The following is an 18,812-nucleotide window of genomic DNA, read 5'->3' as shown; positions in this document are numbered from 1 at the left end:
TGCCACCACTCGTTCTCCAGAGCATCAATAAGATTGAGCGCGCCTTCCTTTGGGCAGGCACGAATAAGGTCTCCGGAGGGAGGTGCAAGGTTAAGGTTGCGTTCGGTTTGTGGGAACTAAGGAGGAAAAGTGCAGGAATAGAAAACAGATAAAAGATTCCCTAAAGTAGCATTCGGTTTGTAGGAACGAAGTGCTAGTATTTCATAGGAAAAGTTTCTCTTGCCTATAGTTTTCACAGGAATTCAAACATCCAGTGCAAGCTCTTTTTCTGTGCGGAGTCCTAAGGCAAGGCAAAAGAAAAGCAAATCGAGGCCCACAACATCAAAAGTGATGGTCATGCATGGCAATAATTTTGGATGTGAAAAACCCCACACGTCCTTGTTTTCTTTCCTATTTACCGAAAGCTCTATTTTTTTACCTCCTTGTTTCTAGTTTCATAGGTTGCTACTGGCACCTCAACATGGTTCCTACGAAGTTTTCTGTGCCTTTGTTTCCTATGCATCTATCCCGAACGAGTCCTAATTGGGAAACGCTCTGTAGGCCTACTCATCTAGGAAGATTATGTGCCATGCATCTTGACAAATTTTCCAAAGCTCTCCGCTTGCGTTGCCCATGGTGAGTGGCATGACCCAACGAAGATTTGGGTTGGTTCGGGAAACCGTGCAACAAAGAGGACATGGGATCTTTTTATGCTCTCACCACCATCATAGTTGGTAAGGGGGAAAGGATGCCATTTTGGGACGCCTCGTGGCTCAGCGGCAAGAAACCAATTGATGTTGCACCCCTTATATACAAAATCTCGAAGCGTATAAAATGGAAGGTTAGTGCGGCCTTGCTCCATGATGCGTGGATCAAGGCCATTGACATGCATGGTGGGCTGACTTGGAATCATGTGGCTCAACTCACCAAATTGTGGTCTCTGCTTTCTTATATAAACATTTCTGAAGACGTCCACAACACCATTGTTTGGAAGCTCTCCCCTAATGAGGAATACTCAGCCAAATCAGCTTATAAGGCGCAATTCATGGGAGCTATCCACGCGCCCATGAACAAGGTCATTTGGAAAGTCTGGGCACCCCCCAAGGTCAAACTCTTTGCGTGGCTAGCCATCCAAAATAGGGCAACCACTGATCGTCTGGAGCGGCGCGAGATGCAAAACTATGGTCTTTCCCATTATGTAAGAAGGAGTTCGAGTCTGCCGCTCACCTTTTGTACAGATGTCGGTGCACTATGTGGTTATAGGTGAGATTGGTTGGGATTTGGAATGAGAGAAATGCGTTGGTCTTCCAAAAGAAATTGACGCCTCCCCAAATCATGTTACAAAACTTGAAGGGGAAGCTAGCTTTGGGTGCTAGCAGGGGCGAAATGCATGAGTAATTTGATGCCACGAGAGTACTAACTTTTGTATTCAATGGGCCTCTTGTGGCTCTGACTTAAATCTTGTATTCTCCCTTGAGTAATAAATAAGGTAAATATTTTGCCTCCTCTTTCAGAAAAGAGACATCACGGATGTAGTACTCCGCTCTCAACGGTGACAACTTTGTGAGTTCGTAGGCTCACTTCCGAGATCGTGTTAGCACCTAACGCTCATGGAGACCTGAGAAGCAATCAAGATTATGGTACAGGCCATTACGTCTCCGCCCTCCACCCAACGTACGTGTTCTTGGCCCCTGTCGTCACAACTCAGAACATCTGGAACTTGGCAACACAAACCATATATGCACCCGGTGCCCAGAGCGATCTCGCTAATCTACCGCACGACAGTATTAAACTTTATTAGAGCATGTACAATGGTTCTATCTTAGCAATGCCACGTAGGATAAATGATGAGGTGGAGGAGAGAGAAATTATAAGAAAAGGCTTGTCTTCTCTTATTTAAGATAAGACAAGAGATGATCTCTTAGCACAATATGTCTCACCATATTTTTAGGAATAGCTAGTTATTAAAGATAAGGCTAAGAAATGACTCATTGTAGACATGTTTTTTATCATCTCTAAATTACATGCAAAACTTAAAATAAGACTATTTTATCAACCATTGTACATGCCCTTAGCTACGACGTACACACAAGCAGCCGAAGCGAATCGCGCTAGTATGAAAGCTGCACTGGTCCGGCGAGGTCCTTTCTTTCTCCATGTTCAAACGGTCGAGCATCAGAGTCAGAGACAGGGAAAATGCACCAGTGCAACTTTTCCCATAGAAAAAGAAAAGGCAACGAGACGATTGAGAGCCCATTCGCAGCAGCAGCATATATTCCCCGTAGCCCACCCCACCCCGCCCCACCCACCAACAACCACTGGATGCACGATCGATCTCAGCCCCTGGCCGAACGCGAACGGCACGAACGCGTCGAAGCACGGCTTCATTGTTTTCGGGCCCAACCGAAGTGAATGGTCCATAGGGTGGGTGATTGAGTACCATGGTCAGCTCTGGCAGTGTGATCTTGAGAGCGTGTGCGAGAAGTCCAGGCGGTGTGGTTCTTTTCGTGCGTGCAACTGGACCGTGGAGTTCACCGTGGTGCCTGGCAGGCAGTGTCATGGGAATAAATAGTTGGATAACTAGCTCACCGGGGTACAGTACCGACTGCGATCTTTACTGTTCGAGTGGTTTATTTATTATACAAGGAGAAAGTGGCGTGGTCATGCGGTGGAGCCCGCAAATCCTAATGACCTGCCCAATGTGGAGCCCTTGCGGTAAAACCGTGATTCCTCCTTTGGAGACGCCATCCCTTTCTTTTTGGATCTGGAAATTCATGAGACCGCGTCGTTCCTGCTTTTAGAAAGAGAGACAGCACGCGTGGTTGGTTTCGTGTGTGCTCACGAAGAGCTGCGGTGGATTTTCCACCGGAAATCAAATGCGACCGGTGCTCCAGGAGCGTCTCTAACCTCGATGATTTTTGTAAAGTTTTAGCCGATTGCTTTTCTACTGTTTTGAGTTTGTACCTTTATCTTTTATTTTTGAACTTCTGTATTTTTCTTCTACCTGTTGCAACCGCATTATAATGTTTTCACATAAAAGGTGATTATTATTATCGAAATTTCTGCCAGCACGACCTATATAGTCCCTTGTTTATGCGGTGCGGATTTTTGTAACCCGGGTCTAGGCGTACCCGGTTAGGCAATTTTCTTTAAAAAATACTGGTGGTAAATAAAACAGTTTTGCTAAGTCTCACTCCATTGAGACTTGGTTATGTCTCCATAGATGCTATATTCGTTTTATCTTGCATGGAGATTTGTGCATTTTTCCTTTTAGTTGTTTCTTCTTATATATCATGTCACTTGACTGAGACTTGCTCAGTCGAGACCTAGCCACACCCCAAATAAAATAAAACATGAAACTTTCTTGAAACAAGTATTGTATATTACTCACGTGTAAAGTTTTAGGACAATACTTTTGTGGTATTGTTGAAAAAAAAACCATAAGTACAAATTGTGTGAATAGTAAGCTTGATATAGGGAACCAACATGTGGTTGGATGGTTAGACGGACAATGGTATCCCCAGCCCATCAGGGTTCAAGTCCTGATGCTCGCATTATTCTTGGATTTATTTCAGGATTTTCGGCGATGCGCTTTCAGTGGGAGGAGATGTTCCCGTCGACGACGAGGCACCTAGGTGCTCATAGGGGTAGGGTTTACGTCTGTGCGTTCATAGATGTGAGTGTATGCGCATATGTATGAGCGCTTGCGTCTGTACTGATGTTTAAAAAAGTAAGCTTGATATATTATCGGTTTTGTTTTCGTTCGTCCAGAATATCATGAAACTCATTTTTTCGCAAAAACTTTACATGTGAGTAATACACTAGACAGTACTTGTTTCAAGAATATATTTTTAATATTTTTTACTATTTTTTTTAAAAAAATTGCAATTTGAGTACATGTGCACACATGTCCCAAGTGCATTTTCCCTTGTTTATGTGGCAACCATAGCATGTCACACTTCTTAGGAGGCTTATTTTCGAAAATACACTGCGAAACCTAGGTCCAGGCACACCCAAATTGAAAAAGAAAAAAATGCTTTTTTTTTAAAAAAAGCATACATGGTCTAGCATAATACTCATGGTAAAAGTTTCGGACAAAATGATTTACGCCGTATTCCGAGCAAAATACAACATAATCAATACTATATAAACGCTACTATTCACAGGTTTTGTAGCTGCACCTTTTCGCTTAGGATACGGCATATCACATTTTGTCCCGAAACTTTAAACATGAGTATTATGCTAGACTATGTTTGTAAAAAAAATCATGTTTTTTTGCTTAATTAGGTGTGCCTAGACCCATGTCCCAGAAAATCTACACCGACTTATTTTAATGTATAATAGCCTTATGTTTAAGAAAAAAATTATCTAACCAAAATCGATTGGTTTTATATTGTTGTTTCTCACAGTTTTAAAAATGTATGATGAAAACATTATATTTGATGGTTTTTGTGTGCATTGAGAATAACATGTAACTTTATTCAAACTTAAAGAATATTATTGCAAGTACAATGCTTTGGACCACAAATCTATGAAACTACTTGATGTAGGGTGGAACCCTAATCGGCCGATCTTTCACGAAAGGAGCGGATCCCGCGAAGAACACGGGGAGGGAAACGAGGGAAAACACGGGAGAAACACGAGAGAAACACTAAACCAACAAGAAATAGTCACACATGTGCTAGACCCTCGAATACATAGGGGAACACACAATCCACTCACAACTAAGGACGATAAAAAGGTAGCCGGTCTTCTCCGTGAGGAGGCCTTGAGGTTCTTCCCGTAAAGGGGTCTTGAATCCGCTTCGGGGATCTTCTCCGAGGAGGCGCTATATCCGAGGAGAAGGTAACCAAGTGGATGAGAAAATCTCTCACACGAAATATGAACTAAACCTTTGCTAACCCTAGCTAGGATGAATAGGAGGTCTATTTGTAGTCTTAGTGCAAAAGGGGACGAAGTGGGGGTACATGGGCGGCGGCCCAACACATAACAACACACAGGCATCGGACGTCCGGGAGTCACCGGTCGTCCGGAGGCTCGCGAGGGTTCGGACATCCGGTGCCTGTCGGACGTCCGTAGATTCGGCTCGGGTGGGCTTCGGTCGGACGTCCGGTCAGGGTCGGACGTCCGGAGCCTGGAGGTCGTCGGTCGGCCATAGCGCTTCGGAAGTCCGTAGTTTTGGCTCGGGTGTGGAAGTGTCGGTCGTCCGGAGAGGGCCGGACGTCCGGAGCGTGGAGGTAGTCCGACGTCCGGGGTTCGTCGGTCGTCCGGAGCCTGGGAACTTCGAGTAGTTCTTGTTCTTGTCCCGTGGACTTGGCGTCCTTACCGTCTTGTCTGTTGAATGTAGTTGGTCCGTGGCCTTCCTCCAAGCACCTGATCATACATACGGTTTCCGCTTGAGGTAGTAGCCAATTCTCATGCACGAAAAGTGGTAGTTCAGAGAGGAGTGAGTTCACCTTATCTTCGATAGCCTTCGCTCGGGCTCTTGTCATTGGTCCAAGTGGTGTCGTAGGAGATGTAGGTGGGCCCGTGTGGATGACCTTGGGATGCTCCGCATTATCTCTCCTCCCTTGGGGGAAGATCTGTCCTCGGATGAAAATCTTCATCACCATGGTAGCGAGAGAGATCTTTGACGTTGAAGATGTCGCTCACGGAGTACTTATCGCGTGGAATGTCGATATTGTATGCGTTGTTGTTGTAGGGTGCAAGCAATTGAAGGGTCCATCTGCTCGTGGTCGAAGTTTGGACTTGCGTTCTTGAGGAAAGCGGTCCTTGCGAAGGTGTAGCCACACAAGATCTCCAATCATGAATACCATAGGGTGCTTGTTTATGTTGAGCTCAGTAGCAAGTCATTGTACTTGGCGCTCGATGGTATGTCCTGTATCTTCATGCACCTTCTTGAGATGATTCACACGTGCACTTGCGTCCAAATTGATGCGCTCTTGGAGTGGTAGAGGAAGAATGTCCAATGGTGACAATGGGTTGAATTCGTAGACGACCTCGAAGGGGAATTTGCCGGTTGTTGAGTGTTTTGCTCGATTGTAGGCGAACTCGGTGATAGGTAAACACTCCTCCCACTCCTTGATGTTCTTCTTGATGAGTACGCGAAGTAGACCGGAGAGTGTGCGGTTGGTCACCTCCGTTTGGCCGTCGGTTTGTGGATGATACGTCGTGGAGACACTACAACAAAAACTGCCAGTAGAGACGTCAAATTTCATACCTAGAGACATGTTATTTCACCTCTAGGCAACTGTAGAGTCATTTTAGTAAAGCGTCTTTGGAGCGTCTTCCCACGGACCGTCTCAAACCATGTAGACACGCTTATGAAGCGTCTTTACATGACATGGGACGCTATATAGGAACGTTCAACATCATGTCTACACAGGTAGAGACGTTATGATAGACACGCTCATATCACGTCTCTACTCACATAGACACGTTTCATTTGCGTCTCAATACCATTGAGGCGCTTCTGTAAATACGTTCATCATGGGCCCGATGCTTATACCCGTTGTGTAGAGATGTTATACTTATCTTTAAATATACATAAGTGACTCGATACAAATGGAATATTTTACTTTAAATATGGTTTGATTTATTTCGAATTTGTATTTCATCATTTCAAATTCGATCATTTTATCATGACATGCCGCACATGCAGATTAATCAAACAATATCATTATATGAAGGAACCATTCCACGTCATAGATTGCATTTGCAAACATCGCGTTATCAAAATTGACAGGCTGAGTTCCCCTTAAAAAAAGGCAAGCTGAGTGGAGCAATTAGCCCGAACAGATACATACACCGAAGTTCAAAACTGAATATTAACAGACATTCATACAGAACATGCAAATAAATAAGAAAATATCCTATAGTCTAGAACTATGGTTCTCATTAAGCTAAAATATAACATAAGCCACAATACTTGTTCATTCACAGACTGTTTCATCAACTGATCCTGGCTCCTTCAGTGCACTCCCTTTTCAAATCCTCAACTACCCAATTACTCCTAGCTCCCTTAATGCACTCTCTTTTGAAATCCTCAACCGCCCTGAAAATGAAAATGAACAATGTTTTAGACAAGTGCAAGATAAGATGTTCTTTGATAAATTATAAGAAGTGTATCATACAAATGCTTCGTTTGAATGGTTGGCTTAGTTTTTTGTACCAAAAAGCCACAAAGATTTTATATCACTAAAGTATCTTAAATGTGGATATTGGAGCACACTCGATGCTTGTATGGAAACATACTTACATGTGAGCAAGGCCAAGCAAAAACATAACCAACATCTCCTACTGGTTGGAATTTTTCATATGGTCTAACCAGTTCACATCTCCTAGATTTGTAGAGCCACGGACAGAGAATGCAACATACTCCCTCCGTCCGAAAAAGCTTGTCACAAGCTTGTCCCTCAAATGGATGTATCTAGCACTAACTTGGTGCTAGATACATTCATTTGAGGGGCAAGCTTTTTCGGACGGAGGGAGTACTGCTCTCCAAGCATGTTTCCTTCAACCACATATGTTCTATCTTTACCCCCTAAAGTTCCATTGGTCATGGGTTTGTTTTTATTTCTCAAATTGATTGAAAAGAACAAGACTTCAGTCTTATCCCAGTTTTGCAAGAAATGAAACATTGTTATTCATAAAACTGGGAAGATTTCACTTTACGCAAAGAAGGACAATTCCATAGAGAATTAGACCAACTACAATTATACAACTGTTTGGATACCCAGCATATATGTACCTGCTTAGTGACTTGGTGAAGACCACCTAACTTGGCTGCATTGCTATTTTCAGTATGAGCATTCTGCAATTAAATAGGAAGAGGTGTGAATGGAGACACACAATCAGCTCAAGAATGATAATTTCCAGGAGTTCCGATATCATGTACTAGGAATGCACTAAGTAGCGTTATCCTACACATACTTTCGGTCTTCTTAGATTAAGGTTTTGTTACAACATAATAATTTATTTTGAAAGCTAAACATGCATGCATGATGCAAACAAATGAAGTACTCGTCATGTAAACTAGAAGCGTATGCATGTTCTGCCGTGCCGGCCTATAGTGCCGAGTGATCTTGCGACATTGTTTCCATCATATATTCATTGTACTATAATGTAAACCAATGCTAACATGCCAGGCCCGGAACAATTTAAGTTCATTTATGTGATTATAAATTATCAAATGTAACAGTGACCATAAATCAATGAATTATGACGTGTTTGATCATAGTATATCAATTGCTAGCCAACATTTGGAAGTTAAAAAAACATTAATCATGAGCCAAATAAACAGGGAAGTTGACTTCATGAATTTTTTCATCAAACTGCGTGAGCAAAATAGTTTGCCATCTAACCTTACACCTCCAGTCCATGATTCCTTTGAAATGCTCTCCCCTCAAATGGGCAAAGAGATGGTAAATGATTTGCATGCTTTATCAAAGGTAACACCTGCTGGGCCTGAAAAACATGACCATTTTGCAGTGTCAGGAATGACAACATGATTAGGCATTTATGTTTCTCCTTAGAGATAGCAAGGCTAGTAGGATGTTGAAGTAGCTAAATAATGGACGCTGAATGAAATCAAATCCTGCGCTATAGGCAGAATTAAACTACGAGATAATATTATCAATGGCAAATGATAGCCATTATTAGATAAGAACTGCAAGATAGCAGAAAGAAGAAAATCCTCTCTGCAAACAGGAGAAGTAGAGCGAAATCAGCAGAGTAACACCTATATAACTCTGTTATACTTCTGAATATATATATAGTGAGCATTTCATTAAGCAAATAATTAGCATATTTGAATATTATAGCTGATATAGTTGGTTTCCAACTAACAAATATTTCCTCCCGATCCTTTTTTTGCTGATTTAGATATACTATTCATGCAATCATGCTCATAACAAAAGATACATTATCGTTCTATTCTCTAATTCACTAAGGTAATGAAGAAATTTCAAGTAAAATATGTTCTGTGATCTTTTTTTTTGCCAGGTGAAACATAAATGCTATGTGATTGTTGAATACATGGATGCAATCAAAACATGGATGCGCCATTTTCGTGTCCCCTGTCTATCAGATTTTACTTGGTTGTGTGATGTGAAAATTCTCAACATGTTACCAGTTTTCTACTAACTTCGAAACTTAATTCCATTTGTTTGAATGCAGAGGGACATGTGCGGCTGTGGGCTGTGGCTAGACCAATTTGTACTTGCCAGAAAGTAGCAACTACAAACAGACAAGGGAGGCGGCTAGACAGACCTGTATGATCGCATCATTTGAGATCAAGTGGAGTGAGTCCAATAAATAGCGCTCGGGCATGAAACGTCAGAGGTTGAATTGTCCGCTGGTGGCTCCAAGGCAACAATGTTGATGGTCACCAATCCCCGCCCGATGTCTAGAGTTTTGCCGCCAGGGCCGCGCGCGAGGACGGATGGCAAAACGGTGACAAGGAGCGGAGCCAAAGGTGGTTGCTGGCGCCCGGCGCCAACACTACTGCCCCGCAAAGCTGTCATTGCCACGCAACAGGTTGTACGCCAGACACGACGAGCACTGTCCAGGCTGGTAGTTTTTCATCTCTCCCCATGATCTGTAAGCAACACGCAACCCAACCGAGAAGCAATCAAACCGAGCGAACATGCAAACTGTATGTACGCCCAATGTTCAGAACATTTTTCTATTGATGTGACTCCTACCAGGCTACCACGGAGCAGAGCACCTGCAGTTTGCAGAGTTGAACAACTAAACTTTACAGCGATTACGCAGGAAATCAATTTACTACATAAGTATGAGATACTAGAAGAATTTGAGGATTTTCCGTACCATAGCTTGAGCGATCAGATCATAATGGGCAGGGGAACGACGAATCTGGGGTGGCTACCCTAGGCGACACGGATGTACTTCCGTGCTTGCTCTGCATATTCCACCAGTAGGTTGAAGACGAAGTTGTTCGTTGCAGCAGATGCTTCCTCCGATCTGCCGCCCAATCGCCGCCGCCGCCGCCCCTGAGGCAACCGCTGGCCGGTCTCTGTCCCCCAACCTCCGCCGCATCCAATCGCTCGCTGGCCACCGAGTCTCCCTTGGTCCGCCACCAAACGAATCGATCGCCGCTCCTGTGTGGAGGCGATGCACATCACCGGCCAGGGAGGTATCCCATTAGATGGATCTGGAGGTTGAAGAAGGAAATAAGTGGGGAGATGGCGGCGTGGGTGAGAGATAATATATACGGGGAGATATTTTCTGGCGGCAAAAGGAAAATAAGAGCGCCAAGGGCCAAAATAATTTCCTCCAAATGAAATGCAGGAAAACTTAATTTTAATCATTTAGAAAAATGACAATTTATTTCTATTACATACTGATATAAATTTCATGTTGTGGATATTGATATTTTTTTAAAAACATGGTCAAACATGCATTAGTTTGATTTGAAAAAACAAATACACTTTAATTAAATGAAGGGATGGGCCAGTGGTCATACACTCTGTTATTATTTTTTGCACAAATGCCATTAAGAAGCACACATCAGGGCCCGCGTCACTCCATAGACAACCGCCTCCTCCACCGTCTTCCCCCTCACCGCTATCGTGGTGCAACGCCGGAAAAAGCCTGTGTGACAGCGGCAGTGGCGGGCTTCTTCTTCAGGGAGCGGGCACCCCCGGAAGCGGTGTGACTCTTCAAGCCTGTAAGCTCGAAAACAGGGTCACACTAGTATCGGATCTCGTCGTGGGGAATATCCCCAACATTACATGTCGTGTGGAGATGTATGAAGATCTGTGCCAGAACTCGGTCACCTATGACTAGATCAACTAGGCACGTCTCTTATGGAGAATCATGGAGAAGAACTAGGCACGTCTAGTGCCTCATAAGACCATTGAACGAACCACCTGATTCCGTCATCATATGCCATCAAGGCCCCACCACCACAACTTCGACTTCACAACAACAAAACAAGCCGTCGGAGAAGAGCCGACTACGCCCCGACCATATCTACGTCTCCGATATTGCTCCCCTCATCATCGTTGCCACAAAAAGTCTCGACGCCAACACCGGCGTCTTCCACTAACCCCGCTCGCCAATACCCAGCTCCAAAGAAAAAGCCCCATGGGAGGGGGGACATGACACCAAGGTGCCGCCATCGTCTGATAAATCCAAGATAGACTGGGGGCTACACTGTGGATTGGGTCAATGATCACCTACGGCGGAGTTGAAGTTTTGCTCAGAGTTCAAGGATGGCGAGGACGCCTCTAAGGGAGTAGTGATGACGACGACGCATATGTGCTGTCTCAATGAGGCTCTCTTTGGAGTAGTGTGAGGTGGGTATACCTGGCCAAACCTCGGGCCGGGCCTAGCCAAGCCCGAGCCAAAAAACCTGGGCCCGAGCCCGGCCCGGCCCGGCCACCGGGCCTAGTTTTTGGGCCCAAGCCCAGCCCGTACATGCAAAAGCCCGCCGGGCCTCGGGCCTCATGCCGGGCCTCTTCAGAAAACTGCAAAAATGACGGGCCCGGGCCCGGCCCGGCCAGGCCATCGGGCTCAAAATCTAGGCCCGAGCCCGGCCCGGGAGCAGCGTCGGGCCGGGCCGGGTCGGGCCGGGCCGGGCTGCCCATGGCCAGGTCTAGCGGTGGGTTATCTTTTGTGTGTCGCTCATTGGTTGTGTTGGTTTTTCCTGGCTCTTCATAATTAATTGGGCAATTTGGTTTTCTCCAATTAACAGAGCAACTTTTTTTAATAAATGCGGGAATCCTATCGTTTCAAGAAAAAATTATTTATTGCTCATATGTTGTCTTGTTTTCTAAAGAAAAATAATAATGATATCAACATATAATTATAATGTTCTGATGTACAATGTCGACCATAAGGAGGAAGGGCATGATGGCACAATGAGCTCACTGAAATTGGCGTTGACCCGGTGTGAGCGCGGTGATCAACACGAGACGAGAAGCTACACAGAATATAGTTTTGTTTCTTCTTGTGCTAGAAGAGAGCACATCCTTCCCATGGGTGCCCATGCACAGTGTGCGGGTTTGCACACATAGCAACTACCTGAAAGTTAAAAAAAAGTTTTGTATCTTCTTCTTATTTTCTTATTTTTATTTTTATTTTACTCTCATTTTTTCTATTTCATTTTCCACTTCTTTTTCATTAATTCAAAAATATTCAGAATTAATTTTTTTATACATCCTTCCAAAATTGTTCTGGAATTCAAAATATTATTCATGTTTTCCAAAATATTTATTTTTAAATGCTCACATTTTCAAAAAAAAATCAGAATTTCATATTTTCTTCACAATATTCAACAAATGTTCGAAAATACAAAAAATGTTCAGCAATTTTAAAATTTTGTTCATGTTTTCAAAATTTGTACCCTTCAAAATTAATGTTCACTTTTTAAAATATTCTTCATTTAAAAAAATTCTCTTGTTTTTAAGGAATGTTGAGAATATTAAAAAAGTATTTTCACTTTAATTTTTTGGGAGGATTTCCAAATTTATTGATGATTTCAAAAAATGTTCAGAATTCCAATTCATGCTAAAAAACTGTAATTTTAAATGTAATTTGCATTTTTCTTAATATTTGAGATTTCAATTTTTTGGCAGTTTTTGAAAATAATTAGAAATGTTTCTGAATCTCGACGCTGCAGTGTGTTATTAAATATTGTGCACTTGGCAACATTCACCAAGAGTTATCTGTTCCATTGGCAAGTAGCGGAGTTCAGCCGCGCTAGGTTTTGAGTTCAAGTTCGCAAGGTCACTCCGTTTTTTGGGATTTTTAGGTCGCGCGTTAAACAAAATCGCATTGCGTCTGGTGGGCCGGCCCAGTCGTCTGAACCATGTGTGTCGCACTCCTATATGACACAAGGTCTGGGATGCACGCTCAAAGAGATTTATGTTCCGTGTTTCATCGCAAAAAAATGAGACCTCATCGCCAGCGCTCTCTCCGCCCGATCGTGTTGCTGGCGCCTACACGCACGAACAATTGGGTCGTCCCATTAGAAAAGCACAACATTGATCGCCTCGATTCGCACTCGCTCGGAAAGAAAAAATCTATGTCGATTTGCGGAACTCCCTAAAAAATGTATACCAAATTTGAAGAAAAATCACAAATATGAAAAAAGTTCATTCATTTTCAAAGAAAAGGATCATCCATTTGAAAAAAAGTTCATCAATTTTGAAAAGAAACTTGTGGATTTTCAAAAAAAATCATCGGTTTCAAAAAAAGTTCATTGATTTTGAAAGATTTCATCAAATTTGGAAAACAATTCATCGAATTTGACAAAAAGTTCATTGAGTTTGAAAAAAAGTTCATCGAGTTTTAAAAAGTTCATCAACTTTGAAAAAAAGTGCATCGATTTGAAAAAAAGTTCATCGAATTTCAAAAAATTCATTGATTTTGCAAAAAATTCGTCTCCTTTGAAAAACTTTATGAATTTAAGGGAAAAAGGTAGAAAAAAAAGAAAAGAAAAAGGAAAGGAAACCGGGAAAACAGCTGCCATTTTTGCATTTATATAAAGAACAGACAAAAAAGGATAGTAGCACATGGGTCATCTGATCCAACTGGTTGGTGTGTTCGCTACTTGAACTAATGAATGGGGTTCGCACCTTTTTGTGTATTTAAAAACAGGAAAAGCAGACCAGTAGAAGGAAGTGGGCTGGCCCGCTATAAATCCGAGTGTACAGCGGGGGGTGTGCGCCTAAATGACCTATATTTAGCGCTTGAGGCGCTGAATAGGATTTGGCAAAAAAAAACTGAGTTTTGTCAAGAGATTTCTGTTTCATTTGTTGGCAGAGACGGGCAGGTCATTTCCGATTAGTGTTTTGTCGATTTTATTAGTTTGATTCTATTTACAGCCTACTATTGCAAGATTATATGTTATTACTCTTAGAAAAGATTATAGATTATTGTTAAACTCTTCTCTAAGCCATAGGGTCGTCTTCTAAAACGTCTCAAAAATCGTCCCTACGTATTTACACATCAAAATAATAATGAATGTGATGCACCTGTAAAGGTGAAATTTGTGACGTTATGCACATCGTCCTAAAAAGCGTCTCTACATAATAGATACTTCCTAATGTAGGGGCGAATATAAAAGCGTCTTAGAAAAAGCGTGCCTATTGACATGTTTTGTTGTAGTGAGAAGAGTAGCTTGATTCCGAGCTTGGCGCATAGGGTCTTCCAAAAATAGCTTAGGAACTTGACGTCGCGGTCCAAGACGGTCGTATTTGGCACTCCATGTAGACGCAATATTTCCCTACAAAAGAGATTGGCAACATGTGAAGCACCGTCTATCTTGTTGCAAGGTATGAAATGTGCCATCTTAAAGAATCGGTCCACAACGACAAATACCGAATCCTTTCCTTTTCTAGTCCTAGGCAATCCTAGTACAAAATCCATGCTAATGTCTTCCCACGGTTGATATGGAATTGGGAGAGGCATGTAAAGGCCATGGGATTGAGCTTTAGACTTAGCTTTGCGACATGTAGAGCATCGGTTGGTGAAGCGGTTGAGGTCGCGAAACATCTTGGGCCAATAGTAGTTCTTGGAGAGCGTGGCGAAAGTCTTGTCACGTCCAAAATGTCCCATTAAGTCTCCTCCATGAGATTCCTGCAAAAGCAACGAACAAAGAGAAGACTCGGGGATGCAAAGCTTGTTATCTCTCATAAGATATCCATCTTTGATGTAATAGCGTTCCCAAGATGTATGCGTCAAACATTTGGCATAAGGAGTAGCAAAAGTAGGATCATGCTCATACAAGTCTTTGATATGCTCAAAGCCAATGACATCCAATTCAAGTTGAGTAACAAGTATGCATATGCGGGAAAGAGCGTCCGCCACAACGTTTTACTTACCTTTAATGTACTTGATGACATAAGGAAAAGACTCAATAAATTCACTCCATTTAGCATGACGCTTGTTCAACTTGGTTTGGCCCTTAAGATACTTAAGCGTTTCATGATCAGTATGAATGATAAATTCATGAGGGCGAAGATAGTGTTCCCATTTATGCAAAACGCGCACTAAAGCATAGAGCTCTTTGTCATAGATGGGGTAATTTAGTTGCGCGCGGGAGAGTTTCTCACTAAAGTAAGCTATGGGGCACTTCTCTTGCGTTAGCACACCTCCTATGCCATTACCACTAGCATCACAATGAATCTCAAAAGGCTTGTCAAAGTTGGGTAAAGCAAGCACGGGAGCATGAGTAAGAAAATTCTTAAGTTCATTGAAAGCGGTATTTTGGGATGGTCCCCAAACAAAAGGCGCATTTTTCTTGCTCAAAGCATGCAAAGGCGAAGCAATGGTGCTAAAATCTTTCACAAAGCGATAATGGAAACTCGCAAGGCCAAGGAAACTTCGCACTTGTTGAAAGTTGGTTGGTTGGGGCCAAGTCTTAATAGCATTGATCTTGGAATCATCAACGTGAACACCCTTAGAGGAAACAACAAAACCCAAGAAGACGAGTTTATCCACGCCGAAGAGGCACTTTTCCATGTTAGCAAAGAGATGCTCGTTTTGAAGAGTTTGCAAAACGGTTCGAACATGGGTGACATGATCTTGAAGAGATTTGGTATAAACAAGGATATCATCGAAGTAGACCATAACAAACACACCAATGTAAGGGCGAACGACATGATTCATAAGGCGCATAAAAGTACCCGGTGCTTCTGATAGACCCATAGGCATGACTAACCACTCATACAACCCAAACTTGGTTTTGAAAGTGGTTTTCCATTCATCACCCTCTTGTAGGATTTGATAGTAACCACTCTTAAGATCAATTTTGGAAAATATAGTGGCACCACTAAGTTCATCAAGCATATCATCAAGGCGTGGAATGGGATACCTATAGAGAATGGTGATAGCATTGATAGGTCTACAATCGGAGCACATGCGAAAGCTACCATCTCATTTTGGCACAAGAATGACCGGGACGGCACGAGGGCTCAAACTTTCACGCACATGTCCATGGTCTATGAGATGCTTTACTTGCCTTTGTATTTCTTTGATTTCTTCGGGATTGACGCGTGATGACCCACAAGTATAGGGGATCTATCGTAGTCCTTTCGATAAGTAAGAGTGTCGAACCCAACGAGGAGCAGAAGGAAATGATAAGCAGTTTTCAGCAAGGTATTCTCTGCAAGCACTGAAATTATAGGTAATAGATAGTTTTTTGATAAGATAATTTGTAACGAGCAACAAGTAACAAAAGTAAATAAAGTGTAGCAAGGTGGCCCAATCCTTTTTGTAGCAAAGGACAAGCCTGGACAAACTCTTATATAGAGAAAAGCGCTCCCGGGGACACATGGGGATTATCGTCAAGCTAGTTTTCATCACATTCATATGATTCGCGTTCGGTACTTTGGTAATTTGGTATGTGGGTGGACCGGTGCTTGGGTACTGTCCTTACTTGGACAAGCATCCCACTTATGATTAACCTCTATTGCAAGCATCCGCAACTACAACAAATGTATTAAGGTAAACCTAACCATAGCATGAAACATACGGATCCAAATCAGACCCTTACGAAGCAACGCATAAACTAGGGTTTAAGCTTCTGTCACTCTAGCAACCCATCATCTACTTATTTCTTCCCAATGCCTTCCTCTAGGCCCAAATAATGGTGAAGTTTCATGTAGTCGACGTTCACATAACACCACTAGAGGAGAGACAACATACATCTCATCAAAATATCGAACGAATACCAAATTCACATGACTACTAATAGCAAGACTTCTCCCATGTCCTCAGGAACAAACGTAACTACTCACAAAGCATATTCATGTTCATAATCAGAGGGGTATTAATGTGCATATAGGATCTGAACATATGATCTTCCACCAAGTAAACCAACTAGCATCAACTACAAGGAGTAATTAACACTACTAGCAACCTGCAGGTACCAATCCCAGACTTAGAGACAAGAATTGGATACAAGAGATTAACTAGGGTTTGAGAGGAGATGGTGCTGGTGAAGATGTTGATGGAGATTGCCCCCTCCCGATGAGTGGAGCGTTGGTGATGACGATGGTGATGATTTCCCCCTCCCGGAGCGAAGTTTCCCTGGCAGAACAGCTCCAGCAGAGCCCTAGATTGGTTCCGCCAAGGTTCCGCCTCGTGGCGGCGGAGTCTTGTCCCGAAAGCTTGCTTATGATTTTTTCCTCAACGAAAGACTCCATATAGCAGAAGATGGGCATCGGAGGGCCACCAGGGGGCCCACGAGGCAGGGGGCGCGCCCCCACCCTCGTGGCCAGGGTGTGGGCCCCCTATGGAACTTCTTGCGCTCACTATTTTTTATATATTTTGAAAATAGCTTCCGTGAAGTTTCAGGACTTTTGGAGTTGTGCAGAATAGGTCTATAATATTTGATCCTTTTCTAGCCCAGAATTCCAGCTGCCGGCATTCTCCCTCCTTATGTAAACCTTGTAAAATAAGAGAGAACAGGCATAAGTATTGTGACATAATGTGTAATAACAGCCTATAATGCAATAAATATCGATATAAAAGCATGATGTAAAATGGAAGTATCAACTCCCCCAAGCTTAGACCTCGCTTGTCCTCAAGCGAAAGCCGAAATCGAAAAATATGTCCACATGTTTAGAGAATAGGTGCCGATAAAAATAAAATGCGGACATGAGGGCATCATGATCATTCTTAGAACAACAACTTATATAATTATTGTTATATGATCTCTTATGCTAAAGTAACAATTCAATCACAATTTCAAGTATGAATCATAAACTTCATTGAGAACCAACAAACTCTAATCTTAGTCATTGAGACAATTGTAATTTATCATAACATAGGAAATAGTCAATATAAGAGCTTTTCAGCAAGTCCACATACTCAACCATCATATAGTCTTTCACAATTACTAACACTGACGCAATACTTATGGGTATGGAGTTTTAATCGGACACAGAGAAAGATAGGGGCTTATAGTTTTGCCTCCCAACGTTTTACCTCAAGGGTAATGTCAACAATAATAGTTCATGAAAACTCACATCCAATTAGCCATATATACCAGGATCCTTCCAACATATTGTGCTTGCCAAAAGATAAAATGTAAAAAGGAAAGGTGAAGATCACCATGACTCTTATGTAAGGTGGGATATAAAAGTAAAAGATAGGCCCTTCGCAGAGGGAAGTAGAGGTTGTCATGCGCTTTTATGGTTGGATGCACAAAATCTTAATGCGAAAGAACGTTACTTTATATTGCCGCTTGTGATATGTACCTTTATTATGCAGTCCGTCACTTTTATTTCTTCCATATCACAAGATCATATAAAGCTTATTTTCTCCCACACTAATAAGTCATACATATCTAGAGAGCAATTTTTATTGCTTGCACCGATGACAACTTACTTGAAGGATCTTACTCAATCCATAGGTAGATATAGTGGACTCTCATGGCAAAACTGGGTTTAGGGATATTTGGAAGCACAAGTAGTATCTCTACTTGGTGCAAAGAATTTGGCTAGCATGAGGGGAAAGGCAAGCTCAATCATGTTGGATGATCCATTAAAATATAATTTATCTCAGATGTAAGAAAACATAACCCATTATGCTGTCTTCCTTGTCCAACGTCAACTCTTTAGCATGTCATATTTTAATGAGTGCTCACAATCATAAAAGATGTCCAAGATAGTGCATTTATATGTGAAGACCTCTCTTTCTTTATTACTTCCTATTAATTGCAACGATGACCAAAGCTATGTTTGTCAACTCTCAACAACTTTTATTCATCATACTCTTTATATGTGAGATCATTACTCTTCATAAGATCCATATGATCTCTTTGCTTCTTTTTATTTCTTTCTCTTTTTATTTTATTC

Source organism: Triticum urartu, chromosome 2A, assembly GCF_056163025.1.
Source record: "Triticum urartu cultivar PI428250 chromosome 2A, HENAU_Tu73, whole genome shotgun sequence".
Classification (NCBI taxonomy): domain Eukaryota; kingdom Viridiplantae; phylum Streptophyta; class Magnoliopsida; order Poales; family Poaceae; genus Triticum; species Triticum urartu.
The sequence above is the reverse complement of the archived record's forward strand: the minus strand, read 5'-3'. Positions refer to the sequence as shown.